Below are 22,293 nucleotides of genomic sequence, written 5' to 3'. Positions count from 1 at the left end.
CCCCAGCCTCTAGACCATACTACAAATGATCCCTCCTGGAAGGCATCACCCTCTCTATGCTATGTGGGATGGGATGTGATGGGAGGGGTATCAGGAGATATGGGTAGGAGGGAAAGTGAGGGAACTGGGATCAATATGTAAAATAAGAAAAAAAATAATAAAATTTAAAAAGAAGAATGAGGCAGGATATTTGAGATCACTTTTGAATCATGATCTGTATCTATCAAAACCTGACGAATAAAAGTATCTCCTCAATCTTAGGATAATAGCAAGGAGTAATTTTACAATTTTGCTGCAAATAGAGTCTCTACATACTATGTGTGATTTCCTCAGTGTTTCTTACAAAGCCTTTGGAAAGCTTTAAGCAGATATTTTTTCTTCCTTTCATGGGAGGAGGAAAGGGGGAAAAAGTTTCCTTTTCTAAGAAAAGTAGAGCTTAGCTTGATAAATATGATACCCTCTCATTAGTGTAAAAAGATATGTGAGTTTATACAATTTAAAAATACTGCAGGTAATGTTCATGAATATCTTTTAATTCCAAACCATTTAACTTGTATTTAAACATGTCAGCCCTGCGGAATCATACTGGAAATTTCATTGGTAAAATTAAATATAATTAAGTAGTATGAGGTTTAGGAAAAAAAAGATAATTAAATTTATTGCCATTAGAAAAATAGACAATATTACAGCATAAGAAATATACATAGGCTAAAGTTTGTCAATCCCCTTTCTAAATTTAAAGAATTAGGATAGAGAGAAGTCCAGTGATTTTTCCCACTCATTATTCAGTAGATGACTTAGTGCAGGTCACATGGGCAGTCTCACCAGCACTTTGCTCAACTGCATATCAGAATGAGCATCCCATTTTTCCTTATATGATGTTTGTAGCATAAACACTAAAATCTATTGGAGTGATTGGCATCTGCAACATACATGATAGAAGCTACTTGCCTTCCTTAATGTGCATAGTCATCCTGAAATTATTATACGTATTATTAGGTTTGAATAGTTTAAACAATGCTTAAATAGTTAACTTCCAATTAGTTCACTCATTGTTGTTTTTTAATTATGAAACTAATATGAGAGGTAGCTGCACACATGTTTCTATCTTTCTGCTCTCTTGAACAAAGGTTAAATACAGCTAAATAAAAATTTCAATCTCTGACATAATTAAGGAAGGCACATGGTAAGGGTTTATTCCAGATGGGCAAAAGAAAAAAAGCAGTATATTTTCTGAGTTGAATCTTAAAATGAAACAAAAAGTAAGCATGTCTCACCTTTCATTACATGAGTATGAGGACCCTTGTTTCCCATTTATCAAACTACCATGAAGCTTTCTTCTGTACCTCCAATTTGACTGGGTTATGGCTATGAAAAAAACATAATCCCATGTTCAGGGACCATGGAAATTAAACATAGTACTAAAAGTCAATTTGTAAGTGTAGAACATATTTCATGCATATGACCTACTTAAACGGCAGGCCATGGTGGTAGAGATAGAGGCTATCACACACACACACACACAAACACACACACACACACACACACACACACACACACACACTGAGAAGAATTCATCAGCCTGTATAAAATTAGCATACATTGCAATGCTACATTCAATAATCTGTTTGAAAATTGTTGTTTGAGTTGCTGACTTAAATTTCCTTTAAAGTTTTAAAATAAATTTTGGCTTGGATTTAGGAAATATTTACAATAATTCCTAAAATGGTCTTAAGCATACTTCTGGTAATTTGTAATATGTATTTATGTAAAATAGTTTTCTCAGCAAAGATGATCAAAAATGAAAATATTAATCCACTCTAAAAAAAAGCAAATATTGAATATGCCCTACAGCATCATGAAGTATCCAATAGTCATCCAGAAATTAAATAAGCACATTATCTCATTGCTATTCAAATGAGATTTTTGTTTAATAGATTTAAAATTTTATGCAGTTTGAAGAATTGTTCTAAACTCATTTCTTTTATTTCTCTACAGCTTATTATTAATTTGCCTATCAATTATATATATAGATACATATATTTAACATATTTCATATTACACACAGGATATATATACACATATGTATATATATTTATATATGGATCTTTCCAAACTTTCTAATGGAAAATAGGATTATGACTCAAAAAGTTTACAAAGCTTTTAGCCCAGTCTTATATAACTAGTTATAATGTATAATACATCCTAAAGATGTATTGGATAAATGGTTTTTCTGAAGGATTTGGATCCAAGTCAAAATACATCTATTCTCTATAACACCTGGCTTCAGACATTCTCAACCTGCCACCAAAAAAAAAAAAAAAAAAAAAAAACTTACTTGTATTAGAATATTTTAGTCACAGAAGCAACATTTCTTAAAGAACTGAGAGGAAAACCTTAGTGCCCAAGATCAACAACAAAGGAAAGGAATCACAATTTATGTTGTGGTTTTCCTCTGTGTGTCAAAGCAGTTAATATCACTAAATAACACAGTGAAGAAGTCCTGTTATGAGTGATGTTCTAAGTTACCTAACGATAACAGAGAAAGAAGGAAAAGGAAGAATATTTTTAAACTACTTGCACAATTTCAAGTAAGTCTTTTTCCATTTGTTTGTTTTCCGATCAATTTAGCACAGGAAAGTCCTATTGTCAGAGGTCCCTTAGACTGCCCAGGCCATATAACTTAGACCCATGTTCAGGGGTTGGTCCAATGCTGGTTTCCCAGCTATCAATATGGGGGCCCATTAGCTCTTCCTTGTTCAGGTCACCTTTCTCTGTGGGTTTCTGTAGCCTGGTCTTGTCCTCACTCTCTACATCTGGATTCCACTTCAGCTCAGTGTTTAGCTGTGGGTGTCTGCTTCTGTTTCCATTAGGTACTAGATGAGGGCTCTATGATTGTGGATAAGTTAGTCATGAATCTCATTATCAGGGAAGGGCATTTCCACTGTTGCTCAAATTGTTAATTGAGGTCAGTTTTGTATGTCTCTGAACATTTCTGTAGAGTCAGTTTTCTCTTCAAACCTATAATGGCTCCCTCTTTTATTTTATCTTTCTCGTTCTCTTTTTTCTCTCAACTATTCTTTCCCTGACATAATCTTCCCAGTCCCACGAAAATTCCTCTGCTTCCCTTCTCTTTCTCCTAGTTCCCTTTCCACTCACGTCCCCCCCCCACTCTTCTTGTGTTCTGAAGATCTGTGAGGGACCTTATATGAATCTCTTAGAATCCTTCTTGTATCCTAGTTTCTCTGGCAGTGTGAATTATAGGCTGGTCATCCTTTTCTCTATGTCTAAAATTCATATATGAGCGAGTACATACCATGTTTCTCTTTTTGTGAGTGGGTTACTTCATTCAGGATGGGTTCTTCAAGTTCCATCCACTTGCCTGTGAATTTCAAGATTCCATTCCCCCCCCCCAGAGAAGTGTTTCATCGTGTAACTGTGCCACACATATTCTTTATCCATTCATCAGGTGAGGGGCATCTTGGTTGCTTCCATGTTCTTGCTATTACAAATAATGCTGCTATGAACATAGTTGAGCACATGTCTTTATTGCATGGATGTGTATCATTTGGGTATATGCCTAAGAGTGGGATCCTAAGAGTGGGTTTGCTGGGTCCTGTGGTAAACTGATTCCCATTTTCCTGAGGAACTGCCATATTGTTCTGCAAAATGGCTGTAAAACTTTGCACTGCCACCAACAGTGAAGGAGTGTCTCCCTATCTTCACATCTTCTCCAGCATAAGATGCATTGGTGTTTCTAATTTTAGCCATTTAGGCATTAGTAATATGATATCTCAGAATTGTTTTGATTTGGATTTCCCTGATAGCTAATGATGTTGAACAATTTCCTAATTGCCTTTTATCCATTTTAGATTCCTCCATTGAGAATTTTCTATTGAGTTGTGTACCCTACTTTTTAATTGGGATTATTGGATGTTTTGGTAACTAGCTTCTTGAGTTCTTTGAATATTTTAGAGATCTGCCCTCTGTCAGATGTGGGGTTGATGAAGATCTTTTCCTTTTTGTCTTGTTGAATGTGTCCTTTGCCTTACAGAAGCTTCTCAGTTTCAGGAAGTCCTATTTGTTAATTGTCGATCCCAGTGTCTGTGCTACTACTCTTTTGTACAGGAAGCGTTCTCTGTACCAGTTCATTCAAGGGTACCTCCTACTTTCTCGTCTAAAAGGTTCAGTATGGCTGGATATATGTTGTGGTCTTTGATCCATTTTGAGTTAACTTTTGCACATGGTGATAGACATGGATCTATCTGTAGTCTTCAGCACACCAACATCTAGTTATGCCAGTGCCATTTGTTGAAGACGCTTTGCTACTTCCATTGTATAATTTTAGATCTTTTGTCCAAATCCAGGTGATCGTAGATCTGTGGTTAATATAAGGTTTCCAGTTTGATTCCATTGGTCTACCTGTCTATTTCTGTGCCAATATCAAGCTGTTTTTAGGATTACAGCTTTACAGGATGGTGTTACCTCCTGAAATTTTTTTATCGTACAGTGTTGTTTTGGCTATGCTGGTCTTTTGTTTTTCAATATAGAGTTGAATATTATCCTTTCAAGGTCACTGAAAAGTTGTGCAGGGATTTTGATGGCGATTACAATGAATCTGTAGATTGCTTTGGCAAGATTGCCATTGTTACTATCCAAGAGCATGGGAGTTCTTTCCATTTTCTGGTATCTTCTGCTTCTGCAGTTTCTTTCCATAAAGTTGCAAAGTTCTTGCTATATAGGTTTCACTTGTGTGGTTAGTGTTACCCCAAGATGTTTTATGTTGTTTGTGGCTATTAGAAAGAGTGATGTTTCTCTGATTTCTTCTGATTTCTTTCTTAGCTCCTTTACTTTGTCTGTATACAGTAGTGCTACTGAGGTTTTGTTTGTTTGTTTTGTTTGTTTGTTTAGTTAATCTTGTATCCTGCCACTTTGGTGAAGGTGCTTATCAGGTGTAAGAGTTACCTGGTAGAGTTTTTCAGGTCTATCATATCATGAAAATAGTGAAAGTTTGATTTCTTCCTTTCCAATTTGTATCCCCTTGATCTCCATTTGTTGTCTTATTGCTCAAGCTAAAACTTCAAGTATAATATTGAAGAGATATAGAGAGAGTGGGCTGCCTTGTCTTTTCCCTGATTTTAGAGGAATTTTCTTATACTTCTCTCCATTCAGTTTGATATTGGTTGTTTCCTTTGAATTTTCTAATTTTATGGAGTACAGGTTTTCAAAGTATGAACCCAAGAGTCTCTGGATTTCCTCAGTGTCCATTGTTTTGTATCCCTTTTCACTTCTGATTAACATGTTCTCTTTCTGCTTTTTGGTTAGTTTGGATAAAGGATTGTTTATCTTGTTTTCTCAAAAAAAAAAAAAAACTCTTTGTTACATTGATTCTTCGCATTTTTTTTTCAGTTTTTACTTTATTACTTTCAATGATTTCCTGGTGTCTACTCCTCTGGGGTGAGTTTGCTTCTTTTTGTTCTAGGGCTTTCATTTGGGCTGTTAATTCTCTTATGTTACTATCCTCTCTTTTTTTCATATTCAATGTACGTTCTTAGCACTGCTTTCAAAGTGTCCCATAAGTTTGGGAATGTTGTGCAACCTTCTCATTGAATTCTAGGAAGTCTTCCATTTGTCTTTATTTCTTCCTTGACCAAGAAATGGTGCAATTGCACATTGCTCAGTTTCCATAAGCTTGTAGAGTTTCTACAATTTGTGTTGTTGTTGAATTCCAAGTTTAAAGCATGGGGGTCTGATAAGATACTGGGGGCTTTCCCATTTTTTTTTTTTAATCTGTAGAGGTTTGTTAGGTTGCAGAGTATGTAGTCAATTTTATTGAAGGTTCCATGTAGACCTGAAAAGAAGGTATATTCTTTTGTGCTTGGATGGAATGTTCTATAGATGTCTATTAAAATCAATGGAGACATAATTTCTGTTAGTTCTTTTGTTTCTTTGATCAGTTTCTGGTCAAAATTGCTATATTACCTCTCCCTAGCCTCATGACAGCATAGGTAGATGTCTACTATTATTATCACCCTTTTAAAAATCGGGGAACTAAATTGAAATTAGGTCAAGTGACCTCAGCCATTAACTTATGGGTCCAAGACTGAGCAAGGCTAGAATATTCCTCCTTACCTCCTGTCATTGTGTTTCTTGTTTTAAATATTAAATAATAGCATTGGCTGACTTAAAACACAAAAATACTTTATAATTTACTTTGACAACTCATCATCTGATATAAATTCTGTTTTGTGTCCAAAAGGTTTCAATGGATGGAAAATTCTTAAATATACATCATCATTTTTCTATCACAGGGAATAAACTATTTTAATTATGAACTAAATAACTCAGAATTTGCAAGAAACAAAGGAAGACATCCTTCTTAAATATCAGAAAATTACTCTAAAATTGTAGTTAATCCCTCCAAAATAAGATGTCCTGTTTGATTAATATATTTCAGAACATAGTAATCTTTGATAACTGCTACAATTATTTGCAAAGGATGGATGGTAAATATTAAACTCTCAGTATATTGTTTGAGTATGCAAATAAAACCAGAATATAAGGCTTCTAATGTATATCCAATTAATGGGAGGAAAAATTGTTAAATTTCATGGAACATGCCTTCAGTGGTGCTGCAAGCCATGTTTCACACTATGGGCAACATAATTTGTCCTATGGACAGTGGCTATAATAGGCATAAACTAAAATTTATGCACAATAATTCTGTAAATATTCTGTGTCCTTAACCCTTAGCAATTGAAATATGATGGTATGTTAATCTTATTTATTTATTTAGAGTAGTAAACTGTACATTTCTTTCTTTTTTTATTTAATTTAGAAATAATCTTATTTTACATATCAATCCCAGTCCTCCCTCCCATTCTCCTATATCCCCCACAGACCCACTATCCCACCCCCATCCACTTCCCTGGGAGGGTGATACTTTTCATGGGGGATCATCAAAGTCTGTAGCATCATTTGGGCAAAGGCCTAGGTGATCCCCCATGTATCTAGGATGAGAGAGTGTGTAACCCTCCCACATAGAAAATGGGCTCCCAAATTCCTTGCACTAGGGATAAATACTGGTTCCAGTGTCAGAGATCTCATAGACTGCCCAGCCCTCCTAACTGACTCTCACATTCAGAAAGCTAGGTTTGGTCCAATGCTGGTTCCTCAGCTTGGTGCCTGTTGTTGGTGTGCTCTCACTCGGTCAGGTCAGCTGTTTCCAGTGGGTTTTTCCATTATGGTCTTGATACCTTTGCTCATAGCCTCCCTCTCTATAACTGGATTCCAGTAGTTTGCCTTAGTGCTCTAGCTATGGTTCTCTCCTACTTCCATCAGTTACAGGATGAAGGCTCTAGTATGCATATAAAGTATTTATCAATTTCATTGTAGGGGAAGTGAATTTAAGGTAGCCTCTTCAATATTTTTTAGATCCCTAGTTTGGGTCATCCTTGTGGACCTCTGCACATTTCCCCAGTGCCAGATTTCTCTTTAAACCTATAATGTCTCCATCTTTTAAGGTAATTCTTTTCTTGCTCTCCTTCATTCTTCCTGCAACTCAACTTATTGTTCCCGACCCCTCATGTTCTCCTCCACTCTCCTCTTCCCTCTTCTCTTTTACTCCCTCCCTCACTCTCCCTACATGCTTCGAATTTGCTAAGGAGATCTTGTCTCTTTCCCCTTCTCCTGGGGACCATGTATGTTTTTCTTAAGGTTCTCCTTGCTTACTAGCTTCTCTGGAGATTCAGATTGTATGCTGGTAATCCTTTGCTCTATGTATAATATCCATATATGAGTGAGCACAAGCCCTGCTTCTCTTTCTGTAATTGTGTTACCAAACTCAGTTTCTTCTAGTTCCATCCATTTGCCTGCAGGTTTCAAGATTTCATTTTTTTTTTTTTTTAACACTGAGTAGTATTCCATTGTGCAAATGTACCACATCTTCTTTATCCTTTCTTCAACTAAGGGGCATCTAGGTTGCTTCTAGGTTCTGGTTGTTGCAAATAATGCTGCTAAAACCATAGTTGATCAGATATTCTTCTTGTGTGAATGTGTATTCTTTGCATATATGTGTAAGAGTGGAATCTCTAGATATTGAGTTAGACTGATTTCCATTTTCCTGAGAAACCACCATACTGATGTTCAAAGTGGCTTTCCAAGTTTGCCCTCCCTCCAGCAATGATGGAGTGTGATGCTCTTTCCACATCCTTTCTATCATAAACTGCCATTGCTGTTTTGGATTGTAGCCATTCTGACAGATGTAAGACGATTTCTCAGAATTGTTTGATTTGCATTTCCCTGCTAGCTAAGGATGTTGAGCACTTTTTTTTAAGCATCTTTCAGCCATTTTAGATTCCTTTATAGAGAACCTCTATTTAGTAACTGTACCCCACTTGTCATTGGATTATTTGGAGTTTTGGTAAATAGCTTCTTGAGTTTTTTATATATTTTGGAAATCAGCCCTCTGTCAGACATGGGGTTGGTGAAAATCTTTTCCTGTTCTATGGGCTGCCATTATCTTATATAATCTCTCTTCTTACAATAATCTCATATCTCCCTGGGAAATGAAATCTTATTATAATTATCTCATCACATAAGCTTCTAAAACACATCTAAAATATTGTTAAGCACAAGAAGATTGAATAAACCTACAATATAAACTTCTATACTAACTTTAAATAAATTAGCTTCCGGCCAAAACTTAACTACAAGACAAAGTACCTAGAATAATTAGTGAACAGGATAGTAAAATTTATTTTCTTTTTCTTTTCTCTCAATTTTTTTGTTTTTTGGTTTTGAATATACATATTACTTCACACTTATATCAGAGCAATACAGACAAAGAAGCAATGTCCTATGAGCCATAGCCACTAGGGTCACAATGGGGGTACCTGCCTTGTATAGGACCATGACTCGTGATGTCTCAAAATTCCTCTGGATTGAAGTGGAGAGTTCACTAACATTTACTTTCTTCATGTGATTTTTACTTTATACTGTACTAAATTTGGTTACATGGTTTGCTTTCCATATTGTCATGTTGTAACATTTTAACGGGCATATTTTATTTTGTAAATTATAATTTCTTTTGACTTTTCGCTTCTAGTACAGATAATAGTCATTATATTTAACATAACATGGAAATTTGAAGAAAAGTTCATACAAGAAGTGCTGTGGTCATAAATAAAATATACTATTTTGACTGAGTGTAGTGAACTTATGAATTGATTCATAGGAGTTCTTTGTAAGGCTGTTTGCCTGGTAAAGCTCCATGAGCTGCTGCTTCTATCCAGCATAGAGAGCTTGACAAGATTGCTTTTCAGAACTCAGTGATTAGTGTACCATCAGAGATGCTTAGCATCAATTCTCCTTGCCCCAAGAATATCAGTTTATCCCAAATGAGCACATGACATCTTCAAAGCTTAACTCAGAATGATTTTATTTATTAAAATATATTTACATGTATTGATTTAGTTAATTAGTACAGTATGCATGTGCATGTATGTGAGCCTCTGTGCCTCTAAATATGATGCTGCAGAATTCATATGGAGGTCAGAGGACAACTAGTGAGAGTCACTTCTCTCCTTCCACCACATATGCTCTGGGAATGAAACTCAGGTTGTCAGGAATAACACTGAGTACCTGCACACACTAAGATATCTCTCTAAAAAAGAAATGAGAATTTGGCAAAAATGAAATCTTTAAAAAATTTACTAAGAGAGATGCAGCTCAATTATTGACTGATTTTCAATGAATATACTTTATTTCTATAAGTTAAATTAACATAATGCATCTCTTTATGCTAAAGGTATAAATTATCTAAAGATATATCTAACAGTTAGGTAATTATATAAAACATAAATATACTTTAATATTTACTTAGGCTCACATGTAGATTTTAAGAAGTTTACATTGTTTCCTTTTCAGCATAAGTTTCAAACAATTAGGAAATTTTCAAAAACAAAATAATTGTTGATGGGTTAATGTTAATGGGTTAATAGTGTTAATGGGTTAGAATTTTAAGAAGGTAGCTTAAAATCTGATTTACATCAGATTGTTTTTTCAATTCCATATTATTACAGAGGTCTATATACCTGAATTTCTTTATGTACAAAGACATGTGCATAAATAAGTATATCCTATTGTAGCATGCATTAATATATTCTAGTATCTAAAACATATGTATGTTCCATGATGAATTTTGTACACACTCTCTGACAACCATTATTGAAATCACTGCAGTTTTCTCCCAATATATTTCTCACTCAGTGGATGATGCAATTACCACAGCTAAAATGTTATAAAAGCATATTTATTCTGAAGAAAAAATGTGTTCAAAACACAAAAGATCCATTGCTGTGGAGGGCCAGCTGTGATTTGAAAATTATTCAATTCCTCCACTCAGAGTATCTATCACCCATTTGACTGTGACTGGAACTGTAATTTTAAAGCATTATTTTATTACAAAAATAACCATTTTTATATAAGTTGGGAAGACAAAAGCAATAAATGGATTTTTAAAAACCCCAAGCTCCTATTCAATACATAATCACATTTTCATTAGTAGATCAAACTTAATGTGGAGGCATCTCTCAGAGACACCAGGGCAGGTAACTATCTGAACGGTAAAATATGTATGGGCACAAACTCATTCTTAATGGTGACAGGATATGTTGTCATTTAGCCAAACTCTTTAGTATCAGGATGATTTTATTTATAACCAACTGCTTATTTATGTTTTTTTCTGTTATGGTGTATACATGGTAGAAAAATGATACCTTACATATAAACTCATGTTCTAATCTCTAGAAACTTTTAATGTTTTACTTTACATAGTAAAATAGAATTAAAGCAAAAGATGGAACAGAAATAGTTGACCTTATAAAGAGGATATCAACTTGTGTTAGCCTGATGGGGCCAACATAACCACAAAGGCTACAAATATAAAGCAAAGAAGCCAAAAGAAAAAGAAAGAAAAAGTCAGACACTGATAATTCAGGAGTGTGATTTGAACCAAGGAATTCAGACAACTAGTACAAAGGATATATGAATATGATATATATGAATCTGTGTGATTATATGAACATATATATATATATATATATATATATATATATAATCGCCAACACTATCGACAGTTTTATTTTTTATTTCACATTGATGAGGCACATCTTAGAATTTCAGCTTCTGGAAATGTCAGATAATAAATCTGTAGTTTTACATTATAGCCATTATTTTTTAACATATATGCTAGGGGATGTCCTTCTGTATATATGTGTCTTTATTGGCCAATAGAGGCAGGAAGATAGAAGGGACTAGGAGGTGAGGAGAATTCTTGGAAAGGTAGGCAGAGAGAGAACACAAAGAGATTCCATGTAGCTGTGAAAGGCATAATAGGTCCAGCTATTATCCAGTAAGCCAAGACAACATATGCAAATACATACATTTATGGAAATGTGTTGATAATTAAAACAGGCTTATCCAATAAGAGGCCCTAACCATCAAGCACCTGTGGGACCAGGAAGGACAAGAAACCTCCAGCCTACACATATAAGACTGTTTTGTCCGTGTTTATATATGTGCCATATGCATGCCTGGGTGCCATGTAGGCCATATAAGAGTCAGCTTTTCAGGGACTGAACTTACAAATGGTTATGAGTTGATATGTGTTGAATTACTTGAGCCTTAGTCCTCTGCAAGAGCAGTAAGTGATCTTAACTGCTTAGTCACTGCTTCTGTCCAAAGTCATGGTCACTTTAAAAGCAGACACAGGAAATTAGTTCAGTATGCCAAGGTATAGGTGCCCAATGCATATGACAAACATGTAATTGTATGAATACAGAATGAATTCAAAGGAAATAATGAATTATGGTGGTCTCCTCTTTCATAAACACATAACTTTTATTGTGGAACCAAGCATGTTATAATGAACCTCATACCTGCCTTCTCCTAAAAGAACATTGTATACAGTAGGAATGCAGACATCTGAATCAGTCAAGTTGAAGGTATAAAGTACTCAAAAACAAAAAGAAAACAGTCTTTGAATTACTCATCACAACAAGGATTCTCTGTGGGGTAGGAAGAATAGCGTTGGAGAATGCATTGTCTTTAGACAAGTATGGTGGGAGATGTCATTCTGTAAATATGTTTCTCTTGTTGGTTAATAATAGATATAGGGACTTGAGAGAAGAGGTCAAGAACTACTCTTCCATAAGAAAAGACCATGTGGAAACACTTAGATTAATAGGAATGGGTTAATATTCAATACATAGTTAGCCAATAAGAAATGCTAGTAAAAAGCCAACGGTTTCATAATTAATACAGTGTCTCTGTGTGTTATTTGGGGGTAACATAGCCCAGGGACCTGGCTGGCAGAAAGCTTCTCATAACAGAAATATGACTAATTTGTGGATGAACTTTTACGTCTTTGGGAAAAAGAAATCCTGAAAGAAAACGATAAAGCTCCAAAAATAAATGATGACTTTGAAATGCAGTAGACTTGCTAAGACTACAGTTTTACTAGTAGAAAAGCCCAATCCTCAGGGTTAAGTGTTTCCTCTCATTTGGTGTTATATCTCTGTGTAGTCATGATGAATTACAGAGTAAGACCACAGAAGCTAAGCATCTGCATTCAACCAACTATGCTGCTATTAAAAACTGCTCTAAGGGGGTAATCCATGAAGAATCTTCAGGCACCTACAGACCTGGTGTCTGGTAATGGGCCCATCTCCAACAAACTGTCTGGTCCAGAAATCCTCACAGAGCAGGAAGCATTGGCAACCCCCCCCCCCCAAATTCCAGTCCTTGAAAAGGGCAGTGATGTATTTATTGATGTGGGGGGCAGAATCTTTATTATTTTATGACTATCTATAAGGCTCTACTGTCCAACACTTCTACAATATGGATTAAGTGTAGATACTTAAATTTTAATAATTATTCATATCACAGTATCCACACTATTTTATCTCTATCTTGAAATGGTTGATGAATTATCCTTACTCAAAGTCTAAATCTATGACCAGTGAGCTGAAAACGAATGTCATTTGAAATACTATTTCTCTCAATTTGTTAAACTGAGCTGGAATGAAAATGTCAAATTTTAGTATTCTAGTCATTTTTATGAACTTTATATGGAACACTTAGATACAAAGTTACTAAAAACACTTAAAATACAAAACACTATTTATTTGTTATATTCAATTTTTTACTATTTTTTCTTCCTAAAAGTAAAATTGGGGAACTTACAATTTGAGGATTGCCTATCAGAATTTTCAATAGTCATCAAAGCAATATTTTTTAAGTTGAAACATTTCCAAATAATTTCTGTTTCTCTGTTTCTGTACCTCTGAATATCTCTATCACACACACCACATGCAAATTCCCATATGCACACACATATACACACATATACACACACACATAACACACATATGCATACACATGTAGATACATCTTGCTTGTCATTTTCACTCTGCTAATATTTATACTAATTCCAATTTAGACATTCTTATTATTTTCCATTGTTGCTATATTTTGAAAAAAATTAAAGCATCTAGTGAAATGGTCAAATGTCTAAAATCTTTGCTGAATATACTTAACAACCTGAATTTAGATCACCAGCAACCATATAAAAAAGCAAAAAATAGTAGCATTCATCTATAATCACAGCATTAGTGGGGTATGGGAAGTGAATGACAGGGCCTGACAGCAAACCAGTCTAGCTGAAACTGTGAGCTTTGTGATATATGAGTCTTTGACTCAAAAAAAAAATGTAGTTGGCTATGGAAATGGCAAATTGCCAATCATGCAAAAATGAAGCTTCAGTTAAGATACCTATAGTCAAAGTATAGGCAGAGAGAGGTAGTGCATATCTGTAATTCCAATGTGTCTATGTTGAAATTAGAGATGGATATGTAACTGAGAAGTGAGGACAGTGCCACTTTATATTAGTACATCCCTAATACCTAATATCCTAATATCCATGGATAGGTGTAACTCACTCCTCATCAAAGAAGCTTCTTTTTGCAGCACAAGAAACCATTACAAACAGCCACAGTTGGTCAAGTGCAAAGAACTGACCATAGGGTGCCCAACCCCAACTGATATATACACAACAAAATCCCTACACATAAGTCTCAGAGAAAGTGACAAAAATGGAGGGGGCCAGAATATCTGCTATGAGATCATGTCTCCTTTATGTGACAGGGAAGTTACATCCACAAAATATCAACAGTATGGTCACCTAAATGAGATATAAATAATGGCAGCATGAGTTGACAGCAGTGATGGGGAAAATCTCACAATTCCCTACCTATAGATGCTGAGTTACAAGTGATTAACAACTTCTAAAACAAGGAGAATTCATATTTCTAAGAAAATAGATCCCTAATTTTTAAGCCAAGACCAAGTACTAAGTCCCAAACACACAAACATGGTGGTGTTCAATACTAAAAGGATTCATCATTTTGTATGTGTGCATTTATTCACACATACATATATGTGTTGGTATGTAGGTATGTGATTTATGTGATTTAAAATAACAGTTAAAGAAAACAGGCCAAGAATTTGAGAGACTAGAGAGAAGAAGGGAAGGCATGAAATTATGTAAATGTAGTACATACATATGAAATAAAAATAAATTTAATAATAATAAAAGAAATATTACTTAAATCTGGAAGGAAAAAACTGACATTTAAGACTGTCCTCTGACCTCTGACCTCTACATATGACAAGCATGTGCCCACACTCACACACAAAAACATGTAAGCACACAATAACATACATATAGAAACACACACACACACACACTCACACACACACACACAGAGAGAGAGAGAGAGAGAGAGAGAGAGAGAGAGAGAGAGAGAGTGCATAAACACTCCAAAGAGAGAAATCAGATACATTATTACTTACGGATATAGATCTTACAGTTAAATATTCAAACAACAGTTTTCACTGTCTTTTCTTTAAGATCAGTTCTTTATATACACTCCTTAAGAATAATCATGTTGCATACCAGAAGAAAACTCCAAATCATAGGTAATTATAATAAACATTGGCACAGTCAATCAAGAACACAAAGAAAATATAAAAGCATCACCAAACAGCAGCCATCTTTACATTTAAAATATATCAGCATGAATATTCTCATGTGGAGCTGGGAGGAGATTTCCTAATAAAACACTGTAGTACTTTGTGTGAAATGTTTGTAAAATTAAAAATAACAACAAATTATGCAAGATTTCCAACAGAAATGCATGCAATCACAGTATAAGCTTTGTCATTGTTGGAGTCTTGACTTGTCACTCATCTATAATAGCATGAAAAAATAACATTAAAAAGTATATATTTTAGTGCTCTAATGGGTTATGATAGGATTTCATTGGTTTTCTATAGTTCCTCTACATAATCTCATGATATGAAATGGTGAGTGCTCTACTTACAGACATCCATATTCATCAAAACTTGAATGGAAGCTACTCTTGCATCAAGCATGACAAATGTTTCCACATGATCCCTGTTCATGAAGAGTTTTTATTTTTTTTAATCCCTTCCTTAAGATGAAAGTCAAACCCATAGGATGACACCAATCACAGAGACTTAATTCAAATTTCTACTGGACTTGGCAGGTCTTTCAGCGATAAACCACTCTTATTACCATCTCCAATAGGTATAATGATAAACCATGAGAAAGAAAAGACAGCCTTTAACTTTTTTTTTATTTATTTTATTTATTTCATATAATCATGTCCATTTAAATGAAAACAAACATTTATAGACAATATTTGGGAATTTGGGCTTTGTTCTTTCCAAAGTACCTACTGCTGGTAAGGGGCGCTGTCATGGGGGATTCAAAGAAGATTCAGAAATCCTGGCTGTAGTCTGTAAGGCTGCTTTGTCCAGCTGTTTTGAATGTAGGATCACCTGGTACTCTGTTTCAGGTGGTCTGGCTTGATCAAACCACATTAGTTTGGAAGGAATCCACATCATTTCTTTTTCTGTGGAAACAAAAATAGAAATCCTTTTACCCAGTAACTTGTCCTTGAATGTAAATTTTGGAGTCAAAGCATTTTTTTTTAAAATTTAATTTATTTTTTACATGTCGATCCCAGTTCCCTTTCCTTCCCTCCCTTTGTCTCTCCCTTCTTCCCTCCCTCCTTCCCTCCCTTTTACCCCCCTCTCCCATGCAACAAAGACATCTGTTTAACTATGTTCATAGCAACACTATTTGTAATAGCAAGAACCTAGAAGCAATCTGGATGCCCCTCAATTGCAGAATGGTTAATGAAGATGTGGCACATCTACACAATGGAATACTACTACACAATGGTAACTTGAAATTCGCAGGCAAGTTGATGGCACTTAAAGAAACCATCCTGAATGAGGTAACCCAGTCACAAAAAGAGGAACACAGTATGTACTCACTCATATATGGATTTTAGCCTTAGATCAAAGGATCACAGCCTATAATTCACACCACCAAAGGAACTAGGATACAAGGTGTATTCTAATAGATTCATATAAAGTCCCTCACAGAACTGGGAAGGGACAAGTCCCCCAGAGCTCAGAGGAAGTGGGGGGGCAGCGAATGGAGAGAGAAGTAGGAGAAAATGAGGGGGAGGAAAGGAAAACATGTGCGACCAGGAAGATTGAGCCTGGTTAGGAATAGAAGACAGGAGAGAGAGCAAGAGAGAGAGAGAGAGAGAGAGAGAGAGAGAGAGAGACAACCTAAAAGAGGGAGCCAATATTGATTTGAAGATAAAATTAAACACAAAGAAAGGTCTAGAGAACTACAAGCCTGCTGCTTGTAGTTTGAGTTTCCCTGGAAAGGCTACCATAAATGCCAAATGCCCTTCCTGGAGAGTGAGATCAACAACTAACTTATCCTTGGAGCCCTCAACTAATGCCTGTTTGAAACAGTATCAAGCACACATACATAAACACTGAGTTGGACTAGAACCCAGATGCAGAAGGAGAGGACAAGACCAGGCAGCAGAAACCAATAGAGATAGATTACCTGAACAAGGAGGAGCTAACAGGCCACCAGACTGATAGCTGGGAATCCAGCATGGGACTGACTCAGCCCCCCCCCCCCGAATATGGGTCTCAGCCAGAAGGACTGAGCAGTCTAAGGGACCTCAGACAGGGGAACGAGGATGTATCCCTGGTGCACAAAAGGACTTTGCGAACACATCCCCCATGGAGGGATAACTGCCTTATTCTAGAGACAGGAGCGAAGCCCTAGTCCCTACTTCACATGACCTGTCAGATCTACATGACCCCAACTGGATGGTGTTCCCCTACATATGGAATTGGGGGGGGGGAATGGGAGGTGAGCGTGGTAAGAGTGCATGTGAGAGGGCAGAGAGGGTAAAAGGGAGGGAAGGAGGGAGGGAAGAAGGGAGAGACAAAGGGAGGGAAGGAAAGGGAACTGGGATCGAAATGTAAAATAATAAATTAAATTAAAAAAAAATGCTTTGACTCCAAAGTTTACATTCAAGGACAAGTTACTGGGGAAAAGGATTTCTATTTTTGTTTCCACAGAAAATGAAACGTTGTGGATTCCTTCCAAACTAATGTGGTTTGATCAAGCCAGACCACCTGAAACAGAGTACCAGGTGATCCTACATTCAAAACAGCTGGACAAAGCAGCCTTACAGACTACAGCCAGGATTTCTGAATCTTCTTTGAATCCCCCATGACAGCGCCCCTTACCAGCAGTAAGTACTTTGAAAAGAACAACGCCCAAATTCCCAAATATTGTCTATAAATGTTTGTTTTCATTTATATGGACTTGGTTATATAAAACAAATAAAAAATGTAAAAAAAAAAAAAAGTTTGGTACAGAACTGAATTGAGAACTCTCAATAGAGGAAATCAAAAAGGCTGAAAGACACTTAAGAGGGTGCTCAATATCCTCAGCTATCAGGGAAATGCAAATCAAAATAACTCTGTTATACCACCATACTCCTTCCAGAATGGTTAAAATTAAAAACACCAATGACAACTAAAGAGGATGTAGAGAAAGGGGAACACTCCTCCACTGCTGGTAGGAGTACAAACTTGTACAGCCATTTTGGAAATCATTATGTTAGTGCCTTAGGAAATTGGGAAACAGTCTACCTCAGGACTCAGCAATCCCACTCTTAGGCATATACCCAAATGATCCACATCCATCCAGCAAAGACATGTGCTAAACTATGTTCATAGCAGCATTATTTGTAATGGCAAGAATTAGGAAGCAACTTAGATACCCCTCACCTGATGAATGGATAAAGAAGATGTGGCACATTTACACATTGGAATACTACTCTGAGGGGAAAAAAAATAATGGAATCTTGAAATTCACAGGCAAGGGTATGGAACTTGAAGAAACCATCCTAAATGCGGTGACCCTTTCACAAAAAGAGGAACATAGTATGTACTCACTCATCTATGGATTTTAGACATAGAACAAAGGATCACCAGCCTATAATTCACACCACCAGAGAAACTAAGGTACAAGGAGCATTCTGAAAGATCCTTATAAGGTTCCTCACAGAAGGGAAAAGCAAAAGATCTCCAGAACACATGGGGAATGGGAGGGAAGTGAGTGTAGAGGGAACTAGGTGACAGAGAAGGGGAAGAAAGGAATGCTCATGGGCCTAGGAAGATCGAGTCATGGGACAAAAGGACAAGAGGAGAGAGTGAAAGAAAGAAAGAAAGAAAGAAAGAAAGAAAGAAAGAAAGAAAGAAAGAAAGAAAGAGTCAGAGACCATAAAAGAGGAAAGAGGGAGCCATTATAGATTTGAAGAGAAAACTGAACCTAGAGAAACGTGCAGAGACCTACAAGACTGACCCCGACTGACAATTTGAGCAACAGTAGAAAGGCTACCATAAGTGTCCTTCCCTGATAATGAGATCAACGACTAACTTATCCACCATCATGGAGCCCTCATCTAATAGCTGTTGGAAACCCAAGCAAACACCCACAACTAAACACTGAGCTGAACTAGAATCCAGTTGCAAAGAGGGAGGACAAGGCCAGGCTGCAGAACACATGGAGACAGCTGATCTGAACAAGGAGGAGCTTATGGGCCCTCAGACTGATAGCTGGGAATCCGGCATGGGCCTGATTAAAACCTCCTGAACATGGGTCTCAGGTAGAATGCCTGAGCATTCTAAGGGACCTCAGTCAGTGGAAGCAGGATGTATTCCTGGTGCACAAAAGGATTTTGGGTGCACATCCCCCATGGAAGGATGCCTCATTAACCTAGGGACAGTCCTAGTCCCCACTCCAAATTACTTGACAGATTTAGATTACTCCTCCTGAGGGCATCACCCTACACATGGAGTGGGGTGGGGTGGGAGGGGAGTGTGGTTGGGGGGGCATTAGAGTATGGGAGGAGGGAACGAGAGAAGGAGGGAGGGAGAAATAAATATTTAAAAAAAGCAAAAAAGAAAAGAAACAAAACAAAAAATATGTAAGACTCTGTCTTGGAGCCCAAAGATGTTTGTATACATGTACTCAATCCTATGTGGATTTCCAGTTACTTGTCATTAAACTTCCTTAATAGAGCAAAACTTACTATGTGATCTTATTTTTTTTATGTTAGTATTAGTGTCAAGAATTTTTAAAATTGAAATTATTGAGTTTTTTTACCAGTTCAAGTAGTAGTATATGTTGATTTTTAAAGGCAGAATTATAGTTCAGAAAATTTCATAATTCTATGTTATTTTGGGTGTACTTTACATTATGAAAGGCCAAATATTTGAACTGTCATTTGGGAGTCAAAAAGTAAACAAGTTATTATGAATGAGAATACTAAAAGTAGTTGCTCAAAGGGAAATGTAATTACTTTTTTAGTAGATGATTTCTTTTGAAGTTCCTGCCTTAATACTCTTGACACATTTAAATCTAAAAGGAGATTGTAAAATACGATGTTAAATTTGACCGATTTTCTAAAGCAGAAGATGGATTACATAGAAAAGTATAGACATTCAGGCTTTCAGGTAAAATCTCTTAGGCAAAATTCAGTCCTTCATTTGCAAAGATACATTTGAATTATGGACTTAGCTTTCATTAAACCCACAGAGATAGCTGATAGTTCTGTTTATATTAGTTACCTATAGAGTTCTTGCCTGAAATTAAAAGGTAAGCATAAGGCATGGTCTTGATTGTGTGGTTCTTTTTTCTCTTGGGTTAGCCAATCTATTAGGAAGGGCAGAAAGCGCTCCTGAGATTCTCTATAGTTTTCTCTGTTTTAACAAATAAACATCAATTTATCATTTATCTTGTGTCTAGTGTAATCATTATACCCTTGCCTTCAGTTACCTTTTCTTCCCACTCATTCTTATTGAAGAACTGGATGACTGAACTGAAGTTTGCCCACCGCTTGGATCTCAGACATTATTCATTCACTCTGCAGTTCATGACTCTCCTCTCTCCTGTTTTGTTCCTGGAAGCTGATGAATAGGTTTAGAGAATTACTCTGAATTAAATTCTGTTTCTTTAGCAAACTCTAGGCAGCATTGGCAAGGTTATAGAAATATTTTGATGCTGAAATATCTTCAAATGTAACAGCTAAAATAGCTTAGTACCTTTAGGAAACAATATGCTAGCAATTTAAAAAAGAAAAGAACAAGTTGAAATTTAAAACTAAAAATATGTTAAAAACAAAATATTTCTAGTACTATTTTTCCATTTCTATTTGTATTTAAAGACTCTTTCATGAGAACATTTCCTTTTGACTGTTATATTTTCAACTATGATAGAGTGAGCTACTGGAGAATGCCCAGTAATTTCCCTGAGTATTAACCACTTTTCATGACAATAAATTTATTACATAATCCATAATTAGACAATTCTCTTTTGTCATCATATTATATTCAGTGATGTAGATGTTTTATCTCTTTGATCAATCATTTTGGTTAATGAAAGATTCACAATTGATTTAAGTAATTTTAAATTGGTGTTATTAGTTTTTGATTATATGCATGCTTTTCAATGTTAAAAGATTTGGAGACTCAATATCCATGTTTCTTTTGCTAATTCCTATTATTTTCAAAAATTATTTACATTACTTACCTCTTCATTTTGCTTCTCCATAAACCACACACACACACACACAGAGAGAGAGAGAATATATATATGAATTCAACCTCACAGTCTGTAATGTTACTTATAGGTACACATTTTTCAATCAAATATTTAAAACAAATATACAAAATAAATTTGAAAAGCACCTTCAAGAGAAAAATATGACAAATGGTGTATAAATTATTATACAAAATGCAAAAAGTACAAATATGTAATTTCTTTCATAGTTCTAAAGAAGGAAAAAGATTGTCAAGATTGTCTTTCTGTAGTCTATTCCAGAAACTACTACTTCCCTAAATGAACTTAAGGAAAAGACACATCATATGTTCTTACAAATCTTATATATATACATATATGTGTGTTTGTATAATGATAAAAGAATAAATTTTACATATTGTTGAAAGAAAATTATGCATATGTGGTAATGCACATGTGAAATAGCTCAATTTAGCCATACCACAATGCAGACATACAAAGAGCTTCAGAAATTCTGAATCTGAGAAAATTTGATATCAGTAGACATTATACAAGGAAACCAGTCAAGAAAGGCCTTTAGGAGGTGATACTAGATGGAGATTCTTATCTACATGAAGGAGTGAATAAAGCAGGAAAATGAACTGTGGGCAAATAAAAAAAAATGGCTGTTCTTTATCTTTTCTACCAATCATATAGAATACATCTAACAGTATATAAAAGAGAGCAGACTAGGTAGAGTTATCAGTCAGTACCTTCGTTTTCTTCCTCACCAGCTCTGCTTTTGAAGTAATGCACTTGCCTCCATAATTACACAACTTCCTTTCTCAAAGTTATACCAGATGGTAGAGAGCTAATCTTGCACTCATTTCATATCTATCACATGTGTACTTACACACACATGCACACACTAACAGAGAAAGATATTCAAGTTATATCTAACTTCTCTTGATGTAGTACATTAATATGTTTTCCTTACCCAAATACCTGAATTAATTTTTCTCAAGACTTAGCCTCATATAACAATAGTGGACACTCATAGATACCAGAAGAAATCAGGGTGGAAATACAAATATTATAAACATCCACTTGCCATAAAATTATGTTGTATGCAATATATTTAGCAAGAGTTCTATTTACTTTTTATTATCATTTCTTATTTTAAAAACAATATTTGCTCATTTTACATATCAAACCAAAGTCCCACTCCTTTCCCTCCTCCTGATATTCCCTTCATCCCC

The sequence above is a fragment of the Phodopus roborovskii genome, unplaced genomic scaffold (genome assembly GCF_943737965.1).
Source record: "Phodopus roborovskii unplaced genomic scaffold, PHOROB, whole genome shotgun sequence".
NCBI classification, from domain to species: Eukaryota; Metazoa; Chordata; class Mammalia; order Rodentia; family Cricetidae; genus Phodopus; species Phodopus roborovskii.
This window is presented reverse-complemented; position numbering follows the sequence as displayed.